Source organism: Paramisgurnus dabryanus, chromosome 6, assembly GCF_030506205.2.
Source record: "Paramisgurnus dabryanus chromosome 6, PD_genome_1.1, whole genome shotgun sequence".
NCBI classification, from domain to species: Eukaryota; Metazoa; Chordata; class Actinopteri; order Cypriniformes; family Cobitidae; genus Paramisgurnus; species Paramisgurnus dabryanus.
Window position 1 is genome coordinate 45,539,401 of NC_133342.1, and position 15,250 is coordinate 45,554,650.

Genomic DNA, 15,250 nt, shown 5'->3' on the forward strand with positions numbered 1-15,250 from the left:
AAGTTCATGGTGCCAGAATTGACTTAATAACAGCCGAACATTGGGTTCTGTTCACCTGAAATGCTCCGATAATTCATCCATGGCTCAACCACGTGTAATTGATGTCCGTTTCTCAATCCAAAGGCTGCAGCCTGCGGAGGTCACATGCAGGGTGCATACGTCATCAAGCCTGGTTTATTTAAGTTAACTGACACATTTTTTAACTTTTTTAACTTTGCAAGTCATAAGCATATTACAACAATTTACTATTAACTATGAATAAAAGTCAACTTTATAATTGTTAATATTCTGAAACAAGACTGTCTTGATGATGTATGGAGCCTAGAAATACGACCTCCTTGAGGCTGCAGCATTCGCATTGAGACATGGCCGATGTATGCCAAGCCACGTATACGTTGCTATACGGAGTCCGTGTTGCCTACAGACCTGCAAACTCCTCAGAGTAAAAAAGGTGACAGTGTCGCGCGCGCTGGCTTTGCTTATTTTTTGTGATTTTAATATGATTCTGAGCAGGACTTAAAAATCTGCATACTTTAATCAAAAATCAATGTTAAAACATTCATGAGGCTTAAGGAGAACGACACATTTTATATTTTACAAATGTTTTTATTTACAACTCACGGAAACGCCTGGAAGTGTTGTGAAGCATGAGACTGAAATAAAAACAACAACAAGAGACAGACAGAAATGAAAAAAAAATATATATTTTGCTGATGTTCGCGAAAGCTTCGTGGACAGAGCCACTTTGTCCTCAGCCGGCATCTGTGCAAGGTTGACGATGACGGGCCATTGTGAATGGCAGTGAGTGCTCCCCCAAAGTGCCCAGAACCATTGCCTGAAAGGAAATTAAAATCATTAAAATATAACCTTGCAAACTATCATACATAGGACTAAAATGATAAAACAACGTGTCTCCATACTGTATGACTGATATGCAGTGAATATCAAAAATACATTTCTGTTCAATAATTATAGTAATAATGCATTTTATATGTAGGGCTCCTTACATTGAATAAACAATCTCAAAGTGCAAGTGTTCATAATGTAAATTCAACTAACAATACAATGTAAAGATTTTAAATGACAGGCTTTGATGCAAAATGTAGTCCTTTATTATACAAAAATTTGCTGTTGGTGTATTAGCCTAGGACAACACGCTCACCAGGTTGTTTTATCTAAATAGCCCTATGTTGTTAGAAATTACTGCTTACCAGGTAACTGTTACACAGCCACCAGGAATGAATGGGGCTATGCTAAATCCTAACACATTCACAACGCGATGTACAAAGATTAAGTGCATGCATTGAAAAAAAATAGGTATGTATTAATTAGTCTAAGTTGAGGTAAGAACACAGTAAAATATTGAAAAACAGTGGTGTTTTCCTTTAACATTAGTCTCGCATCAGCTATTGTGTAAACAGTCACATTTACCCACACCACGAATGACTGCCTGCGCTAAATGCGGGCTCAACATCGGTGTGGCGTCAACACAAACACATGCAGTGGGCGTGTGTTTAGTATCGTCAGATGAAATACATGCACATTTGGGTTTTTTGTTAAATAATTTGCCTATAAAAATGCACGTTTCAAACCCTCCCAACTGATCCCAAACCCGCCCAAATTTTGCACACCTGCCCAAGCCAATTTTTACCCGCACAATCAAATTCAAAACCACCCAATTGGGCGGGAACCCACCCAATCTGGCAACACTGGAACACAGTCTCACTCAAGCCCACCACCCGGCTGTCGCCATGCCGCACACCAGATTTCATACAACAACAACACACCTGCGGTTGTGGCGAGTTCGAAGGACTGTGGCGGTGGCGCCAATAAACGGAAACAACGAGATGATTTATGGACATACTTTCAGTATAATCCATCAGAAATAAAAACGGAATGCATATTGGGAGACGACAGTAAATGTGGCCACAAACTAGATTGGAAAAATACCACAACCTCAAGCGGCACCTGAAGGCTCATCACGCTAATATTTTTTTAAAGGTAACTAACAAGTCACGCTGTTAACATATCACCATTTCATCGATAGGAACATTAATCTTTGTTGAAAGTGGGTCATATTTGGAGTCGAAATAAATTTAGAATTTTGTGCCTATTTGACAGAGAAAAGAGAGAACACATTTGAGCATTAGCGCACATTTGCATGAAAAACTACAACTCCCACTATGCACACAATACACAGCTCTGCAAGCCACTCCCATTAATCGGAACACAGCTCAGATATGCTATTGTGTACATAAATGCCACTTTAGTAAAACAAAGAAAATAGCCACCACTGTGTCTGACCAGTGTTGCCAGATTTGCGGTTTTCCCGCACAATTGGGCTATTTTGAAAATACAGTTGTGGGAAAAATTTCGGAGCCGCGGGTTGCGGTTTTTTGGGCTAGTTTTATAATATGCCGCGGCCAAAAAAATGTTTATCTGTAGACTTATAAAATGAACATTCTTTATTTTCCTAATGTGCATTAATCCCATAAAAAAATACCTGTCAACCCAAGGACAGCTGCAGCGTCAGGAAGTCAGTGGAAAAGTGATTGGAAGGGCACGTTTTGCTCTTAATATCACGTTAGAAACAAGAAATTACCTTATGTAAGAAGTTACGTCTATACTGAGAGGATATTTACACACTATGTGAACCCATCTTTGTATGATATTTTCAAGTTAAATACATTTTAAATTTTAAATAGATAGATAGTATGTTAAAAGGGCAGAGTTTATACTGTCTCAAAATGGCCCGGTTGGGTACATTTAACATTAAGATAATCTTAAGAATTACTAAAGTAGAATTTTTTTGTTTAGAACAGAATAGTGTGTGAAAATAGAGCACTTTAAGTGCATTAAGAAAATGTTCATCTGCATGGGAAGTACATTGAAAGCAATAGTAAGAGTTTATTTTAGAGCCTTTGTTGTAATCCCGGAGTTTTCAACTGTGATTGGACAAATGTAAAAAATGGGCTAGTTTTCATTCCTTTTGGGCAGGTTTTAAGTTGTCATTGGGCTGGAAATTTTTCTTGGACCTGGCAACCCTGTGTCTGACAGACACCAATCATAACTTACTTTTAAAAGTGATATTACGTTGTGTTAAACACAATAACACTTGGCCTGGTGTGTAGCAAAGTCTTATTCAAACAGTAATGTGCAGTTTCAGATCCACAGTACAAATGTCTTTTCAAGTACTTAAAAAAGGGTATGCATATTAAATGTTTATTTAATTTTCTTTTTGTCTCTTGTTTCCTGTAATTTAATCTGTGTAATATCAGCCTCATTGCTTTCACACAGACATATAAAACACCGCTCAGATATGCTATTGTGTACATAAATGCCACCTTAGTATAACAAAGAAAATAGAAACACTCACTTTACAGTCAGACGTCCGTTTATCCCTGCATCCTGCACACAAACGCGTCCCCTGCACAATATCTCCACAGACGCCCTACCTCAGCTCTGTGCTCGTAAGCGGAAACACGTCCTTGAAATAAACATGTCCAAACACGCAAAGTTGCTCTCTTGCCTCGAAACATTCACCAAACAAACGTCCATATCCTTATCTGATGCAGAAATGTTATAAAGCATGCACACAGTGAGACTAGAGGCACTATGCATCCTTGCATGGCTAACACCGCCGTCTGTGTATGAATGTGGGAGTGAATGGGTGAATATGAGGCTAATTGTAGAGCGCTTTGGATGGCCATAGGTCTGTTAAAAGCGCTATATAAATGCAGTCCATTTACCATTTACTATCAGTCTGGGCTTCTCTATGCAGCAGAGGCCGATGGTTGCGGCGTCCTCCCAGGGCTCCTCTACTCAGCCGAAGCCTAGGCTCCGGCCTACTCCTCTGGCTTTTGTTCCTCCATCTGCCTCAGCTCTTTGCTGTAATTTGGCTCATAAAGGTGCAATGAACAGCGGATTAGAGCATCACGCTTGCGAAATCACCCTCTTCTATATCATATTGATTAACTTCCGCTGTTATTGTAACACGAAGTCTGGCTGGCTCCACAACGTCTGTTTAGCTTAGCTAAGCATAAAGATGGCGGCTGATCATTTTTTTCCGTCTGTGTTCGTATATTTTCGTAAGTCCCACCCACTGATCTGTAATAGGTCTGTAGCGTGAGTGGGTCCCACCCATAGCCCCCACCTTGGAAAAATGAGGAATGAATGTCTGTAATCTTTCACACTCAACAGAGATACAGGATTTCCTTCTTTCATTGACACAAAATGACGATTTTTTACATCATTGAAAGAAGGAAGTGCCTCACTGAAATGAGTATTTCTCCCCTCTCAGGGAAAACTGAGTGAGTAATGCATGACCATTTAAAAACATGACTGGGGTTCTAACGATACAAAGCTTAATGCAAATGGGTGAAGTTTCCTTTTAAGGTTTTACATGTATCTACTTGTCACACCTAAGTCCATTTCCAATACTTTTTGTGGTGCATTTAAATAACAAGGCAAGGCAAGCGTTTCTCAACTTTATAAGCGAGGTCTCAGCGTAACACACAAACTCAACATGAGTGTATATCAGGCTCAACTTTTTTGTTATGACATTTGCAGAAGGCACACCGACTAACATAACGGCAAGTCATTCTATTGCATTACAACCTTAATGCACATTTTAATAGTATTGTTAATTGTTTAATAGTATAATTTGTTTAAGAATACTTTTTTTACTAAAATTGACTTAAACTTGACTAAAACCTTTTTGCGTTTTCATCAACTAAAACTTGACTAAAACCTTTTTGTGTTTTCGTCGACTAAAACTTGACTAAAATTACCAAGTTTAAAGTGACTAAAATGTGACTAAAACTAAAAAGCATTTTCGTACAAAAGACTAAGACTAAAACTAAAAGGGCTGCCAAAAACAACACTGATGTGGATGCTGTGTTTTTATCACAGAAAATGTTAGTTTTAGTATTAGAATATATTAGAATATTAGGATTGTCACAAAAATGAAACTATTCACAACTAGCAACATTTAAAATATAAATAATAGATTAGATTTTTTTTTTTATTATGTTCTTTAAAATTTTGCAAACAACAACACTCCCATACATACAAAAATCATTCTCTTTGTTCAAGTTCAATTTAAATGTCAAAAATGTCTATAGGTGGTCAATCCTTTTCCTACTTAGCCCCTAAGCTCTGGAATGATTTACCAAACAGTTTTGGCTACCTGGGTCTGCTTTCAAAAAAAAAAAACCCGTTTCATCCTAACTTCATTAGTTCTCTTTTTATCAACTCTCACATATGGGTAGGTTTCTTCAAAAACACCCAATTTTGAGCAAAAAGCTGAAATAATAAAATTTTTGTGATGGACTTTTTGTAGAGATCAGATGCAGAGCGATCTTTAAAACATTCATGGAGTTCTTTCTCTTTCACGTGAAGCGCTACTTCTGGGTTGTGTAAGTTGCGGAAGTGCGCAACTCTTGGACGTCTTTTAGAGAGTCTATGTCACGAACTTTGCTTATTTTTGAGAATCCAGTGTTTGACTGATTATGATAACTGGTCATTATTATCCACGTGAACACGACTGATTCTCTTCCTCAATGCAACGTCAGAGCTTTGTTTTCCAGAAACTAATCGCGACACTCGCGTCTTATGGAAATCCGGTTTATTTCAACCAATCAAAGATGACTTCGACATTCCCACCGGGTTTCCAGAAAAGTGTACGAAAAACATCAGATGTTTAGCCAACAACCTGTGGGCGTGACGTCTGAGGCTGAGACTAGGGGACCTACTGCTTTTGTACATTTTGTATGTCTCTCTTATTTAACACACTTGACTGATTGTCAGCTCATTAGGTGAGAATTGAGCTAAGTGTGTCAGGTAAGGGAGTTGTACAAAATGTGCAGAGCAGTGAGTAACGGGATTAAAAACCACTTCTTGAATGTAATTTTAATTAAAACATCATTTTTTTTATTTAGCACATATAGTAAAATAATCTCCCTGTTGACCATATAAACATTATCATTTAATTTGATCTGAAATCATTCTTACCAGGGTTGAACAGTATTTCTCATTGCTGTTTGGAGAAGAGATCTCTGGAAAGTTTCTGGCAAAATGGCCAACCTTCTTCAAACCCAAATTAATCAGTCAATGCAAAGGATTGACCCCTAACCACCACATTGAAGAACTCATTAAAGATACTCAGCCCGAATCTGGTGGTGGTAAGATAAAGTAACATTCATAGAAATCATAGACACAAACACCAAAGACTAACATGGAAGTGTTGCTACCTTTGTTCCAATGCTTGATAACACTGTGAACTCTTGTCTTGACAATTACTTGACCAAAACTACAGAAAATGGAAAATGTTAATTCAATTAGAAAGTAGTAGTAGTAAAGTAGATGTCTGTTTCTAATTTTGATTCATAGATTTGTGTGAATTGAGCTATCTTCAAAACTCCTGTGCTTCCAAGTGAAAAAGAAGTACACTTCCATAATGTACTTGAAGTGCTCTATTTTGTCCACTAATTTTGTACTTAATATACAAAAATCATCTTTGGCAGATAATCTTTAAAACTTAAAAAGTGTACTTTATTCATGCTATTTTAAGACACCTTGACTGGAAACTAAAATGTTCTTTTAACATACTATCTTTGTATTAAAAAATGTACATAATTACCACTTGTAGTAAACGTAAACCCATATGTGACCAGTCACGGAAAGTAGGGACACAAGTCGGATCTGGGCATTTTGAGTTATTCACAGATTCTGAAAGTGCAGTTTCTAAGCTTTCCAACGATGTGTAACACATGGAAATCTGATAAGATTTGGAGAAGTTGTGGCCATTTGAATATAGGAACTCAGAAATACTCAAACCGAGAAAATCGAGATGAAAGGGACTCTTCTTTTCAGCTGGGGGAGACAATAGGGCTCATTTACATCTCATTTAGCTAAGCCATGCCCCCTGTAAAACCCTTTTTGAGATGTTCTAGCATCATATGTAGTATTTTATGACCAAATGACAACCCGCAAAAATAAACATGACTCTTTTACCTTTGTGGGGATCACAAGTCGAATCCAGTCTGTTTCAGATTATCCAATGACCATATTTGTCCACAAATGCGTATAATCCGTGAAATATAGATTGTTTACATCAGATTTCGCATGAATGTCTGGTAATACAATATAATATATAATCTGAAGACTATTTAAATCGTAACATGTAAGGGTATATGAGCTTACACTCCGTTAAACCCATGAACCCGCCTTCAAAGTTTGTATTTAAAATAGGGAAGTAGTATAATAGATCATCCAAACAGCGCCGTCGAAAACGTGACATCCTTTAGAGAGGTTACCAATGGCTCGCTCGTTCCTCCATCAGCCAATGACTTCATGGAAAATATTGATAGACAAAACATGTAGCCAATTATATGAAGAATACAACGATATCTGTGTAACTTCTGTGTGTTTGGACTCATGCTGCGCTGCAAGAACTGACATACAGATGACGTCAAAGTACCGCGAGAGCGAGTCGAAATTAAACTACTCCGTAAGATTTCTTGAAGAGCTCTCGCGGTACTTTGACGTCATCCGACTGCGGCTCCGCATAAAGTGAGTGACGCGGCTGACGTACGATGCGGCTGACTGTTATTTGTTCCGCCCCAGCTTCTTTTATTTTTCTTTTGTTTTGTGCGCCCGAGCTTTACAGTCTGGGGAGACGCAGGCTATAAGTTTGAAAAAAAAAAAAAACTTAGCAAACATGTCTGAGGAACAGGGCAGCGCGTCACTACAGTCACGTGACTTCACGCTCGAGCCGGAAGAGAAGACAATGCTGAATAAAGTCGTAATTCTGCTATTTTTGGACCAAACTGTATTTTCGATGCATCAACACAATCTTATTGACCCACTGATGTCACATGGACTACTTTGATGATGTTTTTATTAACTTTCTGGACATGGAAACCATACATAGATTTTCAATGAAGGGGATAGAAAGCTCTCGGACTAAATCTAACGATAAAACATCTTAAACTGTGTTCCGAAGATGAACGGAGGTCTTCCGAGTTTAGAACGACATAAGGGTGAGTCATTACTTACATTATTTTCATTTTTGGGCGAACTATCCTTATTTAGTAGTCACGCTGTTCCCTTTGGGGGCGGAGGCGAAAACACAAGCTTATACAGTATGTAAATATACACACAGACAATGACGCCCCCCGCTGCACGCTAGAATCTCCGGAAAAACAAGCCTATTTTAACCGCAAAATGTACGCTTTTAAATATACAAAAACTGCTATCTCAAACATGGAGAGGCTTCTTCGTGATCTCAACTAACAGATTCTGCAATAAAACGAAAATCACAAATTTCGAAAAAAAAACTTTGTTTCTCATTTTCTCGAAACTTGTGCTGCCGACTTGAGTCCCTGGTTTCCGTGACGGGTCACATATTTTATCCACCTGTTTCTTCATGTGAATGCTGGCGCTGCCATCTTTGAGCTTTCCGGTTTATGACTTCCAGTGAGCCGTTTTGACTGGCTGTTTAATGTTTATTATGAAATCCAAGAAGACCGACATAATTTGTGCAGTTAGGTGTTGCCATAATAGCTAATACAAATGCAGTAAATCTCAACAAAACAGTTGTTTAAACCCAATGCACAAGAGCTGAATCTGTGGTGCACATGCAATCATGATCCGTATTTACAAATCCATCCAAAACCTTTCATAGAAACATCTCGGTTATGGATGTAACCCTCGTTCCCTGAAGGAGGGAACGGAGACGTCACGTCGTGACCGACGAATTGGGAACTCGCTTAGAGAGACCAATCTGCTTCGAATACTACTAAAACGGCAATGAACTTGGCATTGAGATATTTGCATAATGCTGGCGCCTCCCCGCCAGGTGCGTATATAAGCAGCAGGTGCAAATAGGGAAATTAGCTTCTTTTTCGCTGAGAAAGCCGGAAAGTGTGACCGGCCGTAACAGCAGGTGGCAGCACCTGTGGCGACGGGACGTGACGTCTCCGTTCCCTCCTTCAGAGAACGAGGGTTACATCTGTAACCGAGACGTTCCCTTTCAGTCGGTCCCTACGACGTCTCGTCGTGACCGACGAATTGGGAATTCCTACCAAAACGCCACTAGGGGCTGACCTCTTCCAGTGTCTGCAGAAAAACCCTCCAAATCCCCTTAGGGAATGGAGAAATAGGATAGGGCAGAAAGGCCGGGCACTAGATGTTCCTTTAACCCCACAGAAGTGCCAGCGACTGGGAAGCGCCCTACCTGAGCGGGATAGGAATGCTGCGGAAGCCACCGCCCCTCTTAAGGGCTAATGGTGGACGATAAAAATAAAGACAGCCGTGGCTGTGTAAGCAGAGCAGTGCTCTGCTAAGGGAAACGTGGGCTGGTAGGATTAACCCCACGGAAAAATACTCACAAAGGAACCCGGTGGGGCACAATGTGGAGCCCAAGCCAACACGTAGGTTCGCGAGGATACAGCTAGTGAAGGCTGACAGCCAATGCTCCGCAACAAAGGCTGCCAAGGCAGCGGAGGAAGAACAATTCAAACCATTACGCATTTTTGCACTGAAGGCCTTCCATACTGATACAGTTATGAAGCATCAGTTGGAGGCTTCAAGCCGACCTGCGAGACTGCACTCCGTGCTCCCCCTGATGAGGAAAGAACACGAGAAGATACAGGCTTGATACGAACACTGTAAAATCTAATGAACGTATTAGGTGTCGCCCAACCAGCAGCTCTGCAGATGTCTGTTAGCGAGGAACCACGAGCAAGAGCCCAAGATGAGGCAACACTCCGTGTGGAGTGCGCTCTCAAATTAAAGGGGCAAGGAATACCCTGAAGATTATAAGCCAGGGCTATAGTATCAACTATCCAATGAGACATCCTCTGCTTGGTGACAGCCTTCCCTTTCTGCTGGCCACCATAACAAACAAAGAGCTGGTCTGAGGTCCTGAGGCTTTGCGTGCGGTCCACGTAGAATCGCAGTGCGCGTACGGGGCACAACAAAGCCATGGTTGGGTCTGCCTCCTCCGGGGGCAGCGCTTGCAAGCTCACCACCTGATCTCTGAAAGGAGTGGTGGGAACTTTGGGCACGTAGCCTGGTCTGGGCCTCAATGTTACACTCGAGGCAGCAGGACCAAACTGAAGGCACGAATCGTCAACAGAGAATGCATGTAAATCCCCTACTCTCGTCACTGTGGCCAATGCTAGCAGGGTCAGAGCTTTCATTGACAAAAGCTTCAGACTCGCAGACTGCAAAGGCTCGAACGGGGGGGCCTGAAGGGCTTTCAGCACCATGGACAGGTCCCAGGGAGGAATAAAAGGAGGGCGCAAGGGGTTTAGCCTACGAGCGCCTCTTAAAAATCTAATAACCAAATCATGCTGGCCAACTGATCTGCCGTTGATAAGTGAGTGATGAGCAGAAATAGCAGCGATATCAACTTTAATGGTGGAGGGTGACAGCCTACCGTCTAACCTATGTTGAAGATATAAAAGCACGATGTTAATAGGGCATTCACTGGGGTCCTCGCATTGCGAAGAGCACCAGGTGACGAAAAGGTTCCCGTAAGCCCGTCTTGTGGACGGAGCTCGTGCCGCGTCGATTGTGTTAGATACCGCTTGTGGTAAATCACCTAAACCTTGCGCGCGCTCAACGACCACACATGGAGATCCCACAGGTCGGGGCACGGGTGCCCCCTCCTTGAGAAAGAAGGTCCTTCCTCAGGGGAATCCGCCAGGGAGGGGCTGTCGCGAGGAGCATTAGTTCTGGAAACCAATTCCTGCTCGTCCAGTATGGGGCGATCAGTAAAAGGCTCTCCTCGTCCTGCCTGACTTTGCACAGTGTCTGTGCGATTAAGCTCACTGGGGGGAATGCGTATTTGCGCATCCCCTGAGGCCAGCTGTGTGCCAATGCGTCCACGCCGAGGCTGCCCTCGGTTAGTGAATAAAATAGGCGACAGTGGGTATCGTCCGGCGACGCAAACAGATCTATCTGCGCACGACCAAACTTCTTCCAAATTAGTTGGACCGTCTGGGGCTGGAGTCGCCATTCTCCGGGGCGCGCAGCTCGAGAAAGCGCGTCTGCCGCTGTATTGAGCGAGCCCGGAATGTAAATGGCACGAAGGGACCTCAGATGCTTCTGACTCCAAAGGAGGAAATGACGAGCGAGATGCGACAGGTGACGGGAGCGCAAACGGTTGATATACGCAACGGTCGCAGTGTTGTTGGTTTGTACTAGTACATCCTTCCCTCGCAGCTCCGTAGCGAAGCGTACAAGTCCCAGATATACTGCCCACAACTCTCGGCAATTGATATGCCAGTGCAACTGGGGTGCTGTCCACACCCCTGAAGCTGTAAGCTCGTCGTACGTGGCACCCCAGCCCGTGTCGGACGCATCTGTGTGTACAACAGCATGCCGAGAGACCTGTCTCATGGACACACCGGCCCTGAGAAACGCGGGGTCCGACCACGGGGAGAATGTTAGGCGACACGCAGGTGTAATAGCTACACGATGGATGCCGGCGCGCCACGCTCTCCTCGGGACTCGATCGTGAAGCCAAAGCTGAAGCGGTCTCATATGGAGCAGTCTGAGCAGCGTCACGACCGCTGCTGCTGCCATATGCCCCAGGAGCTTCTGAAATTGTTTCAGCGGGACCGCATTCTTCCCTCGAAATGAACCGAGGCAAGTCAGAATTGACTGGACGCGCTCTTCTGTCAAACGCACCGATAAATCGATCGAGTCCAGTTCCATACCGAGAAAAGAGATCTTCTGCGTGGGGCAGAGTTTGCCAGTTGACCCGAAGACCCAAACGGGCAAGATGCCGAAGTGTTAAATCTCTGTGCTCGCAAAACGTCCGCCGAGAATGCGCTATTATAAGCCAATCGTCGAGGTAAGCCAATATGCGAACACCGCTCTCTCTGAGGGGTTTTAACGCCGCCTCCCCTACTTTCATGAACACACGGGGAGAGAGACAGCCCGAACGGTAAAACTTTTTACTGGTATGCCCGGCCCTCGAATGCAAACCGGAGAAACGGTCTGTGATGAGGGAGAATGGACACATGGAAGTACGCATCTTTCAGGTCTATTGCCGCAAACCAATCTTGGGGGCGAATTGAATTGAATATTTGCTTCGGTGTTATCATCCTGAAAGACCTCCTCTGCAGAGATTTGTTCAGAACCCGCAAATCCGAGATCGGTCATAGCCCGATCGTAGTTTTGGGTACTATGAAATATGGGCTGTAGAAACCCGACCTTATCTCGGTTGGAGGGACCGGCTCGATCGCGTCCTTCGCCAGCAGGACTCCGACCACTGCATGCAGTACATGTGCATCGGACGCTTTCACCGTGGTGAAACGAACGCCCAAGAATTTGGGTGTGTGCCGGTTGAATTGTATTTCGTAACCGAGGCGGACAGTGCGTAAAACCCACAAGACGGGCTGGGAAGCTGAAGCCAAGCACCCAGGGACCGTATGAGGGGAATTAACGGCACTACCGGTGTACCCGCGGTGGGGCGGCGAAGCGAGACAGGTGGTACTGCCGGTACGTCTGCTGTGACAGCATAAGTATCTACAGTATGTGTGTGTGTGACACTGACCTGAGCCCGCTGAGGGTGACGGTCGTCTGGTCTCCTCAGCGGAGAGCGCAGACTCCGATGAGGGTGCTGGTGGTCCAATCTCCTCAGCGGAGAGCTTGGAGTCCTCAGGACACCCGCTGGCGATACAGGAGAGGGAGGAAGAGCATGTGAATGCCCGCTCACATCTCTCTCGATCCTCTGGAGACCTGGAGAAGGAATAGGAATGCACTCTTTTTGTGGTTTTGTGGGTGCCGGCTGAGAAGCCGGCGGAACAGAAACAAAACGAAACCAAAGATTCTCCACCCGGCCCTCTATCGGTGGAGGGAGCAATGCCATCACCGTCTCCCGAAGAGTGATCCCATTCGACTCCAGGTCGCCCGTCTCAGGGCCGCTTCGACTTCCTTTTGCCACGGGAAGCGGGTGGGGCGGGGCGGGCTGCCGACGGCTGGTCCCCCTCCGTGGCCTGGAAGATGTTCTAGCGGGGGGGTGGAGGCAGCCGCCGCAGGGCGCCCTCGGCGAGGAGCAGACGGGGCAGCCGGCGCTGGAGGGCGAGATGCAGGTCGCTTGCGCCGGGGCATGATCTGGGCGATCGCCTCTGTCTGCTTCTGGGCGGCGGAGAACTGCTGGGCGAAAGACTCCACCGACTCACCAAAAAGACCAGTCTGGGACACTGGAGCATCCAAGAACTTGTTCTTCTCCGCATCCGACATGTCCGCCAGACATAGCCATAAGTGGCGTTCCTGGACCACCATTGTGGACATGGCACGACCAATCGCCTGCGCTGTCACCTTCGTTGCGCGAAGAGCCAGATCAGTGGCAGCCCGGAGCTCCGAAAGGACAGGCGAGTCGTGTCCTCCCTCGTGCAGATCCCTCAAGGCCTTCGCTTGGTGAACCTGAAGCAACGCCATTGCGTGCAGGGCTGAAGCCGCCTCTCCACATGCCTGGTGGGCAGCGCCCGTTAAACCGGACGACTGTCTGCAAGCACGATAGGGGAGGGTTGGGCGGTCCTTCCAGGAGGGAGCGGTGGCCAGACACAGTTGCATCTCACGAGGGCACGCTCCACGTGGGGGATCCCCGTATAACCCTTAGCGGCTCCTCTGGTGAGGGAGGTGAGGGCTGAAACGGCCGTAATCTGGTAGAAAACGGCGACTTCCAGGTTCTAGTCAGCTCCTCGTGCACCTCGGGGAAGAAAGGTACCGGCAGAGAGGGTTGTGAAACCCTGGCAGCTCCAAAGAACCAATCATCCAGGCGGGACGGCTCGGGCTGAGCGGGGTTAACCCACTCTAACCCTACGGTCTCCGCTGCTCGAGCGAGCATGGCCACCATCTCTGGATCGAACTCCGGCGTCCCAACCCGACCAGAGGGAGGAAGGGCGTCGGGGTCCACGTCAGGGGGAGGAGGCCCACCCTCGGATGCTGCGGCTTCTGTGGATTCGGAGGGCAGCACAACAGATTCTAGATACATCGTAGAACACGATGCTGAAGTCTCCATTGGCACATCAACCAGCTGCGGATGAGGAGGCTGAGAGCAGGAGGACGAATCCCCCGACCGGCTCAGCACAGTGATGCGGAGGTCGTCCTTTGAGAGCTTAACAGCCGCTCCGTGGCGGCACTCAGCACTCGCAAGACGAGGGTTGCGTTTTTCCCGAAGGAAAGACAACCGTCTCCGCAAATCCACAAGGGACATGTTCTCGCAGTGAGAACACTCACCCCCAGCAAACGCCGCCTCTGCGTGCTCGATGCCCAAGCACGAAAGACAACGCTCGTGACCTTCCTTCGGACCCATGTACTTGCCGCACCCAAGATCGCACGGACGAAAAGCCATCCTGAAAAGGACGCTGATCTTCGGATATACGAGAGAGTGGCTGCCTTTAACAAGGCACAAAGCTCTGTCGTATCACTCTTTTAGGGAAATTCACTCAGATGCTCAGTTGATGATGCGCACAGGGAAGGGCAACGCACACACTAAACTCAAAACAAACAAACAGATGTAGAGCCGTGGAATAAGCGAAGCGTCCGCTGTGGTACTGCCAGTCCAACCAACTTCAGCAATCGAATCCCAACAGAGTAAAGTAGCTTCTCAGTAGCAGATACTGCCGGCTTTCGAAGCGATAAAAAGCTAATTTCCCTATTTGCACCTGCTGCTTATATACGCACCTGGCGGGGCGGCGCCGGCATTATGCAAATATCTCAATGCCAAGTTCATTGGCGTTTTAGTAGTATTCGAAGCAGATTGGTCTCTCTAAGCGAGTTCCCAATTCGTCGGTCACGACGTGACGTCGTAGTGACCGACTGAAAGGGAACTACCAGTAAACGATAAATACAATAATTGTTTAAAAACAACTGATATTATGCTGATAAAAAATGCTGATTTATTTATTCTTCTTCTATACAGTATATTATTACAAAAATGCGATTACAGTACAGAATATATACAGTACAGACATAATCTGCTTAGTTAATGTTTATAATATTTCTTAATGTGTTTGCGCTTACTTTTGTTATGTTTTAAATCAAAAAGCAAATACTTAAAAAGTAAGCAAATAATTTCATAAGCTCACGTCTCCACCTGCGTAAGAAGCAATGTAATAAAATTTTCATAAAACGAAAACAATACTCAATACATGGAGTAGTTTAATATGTTTATTATGGTTTGTTCAAATAACTTACAATGTGTTGAATGATACGGCTGACTGTGTCA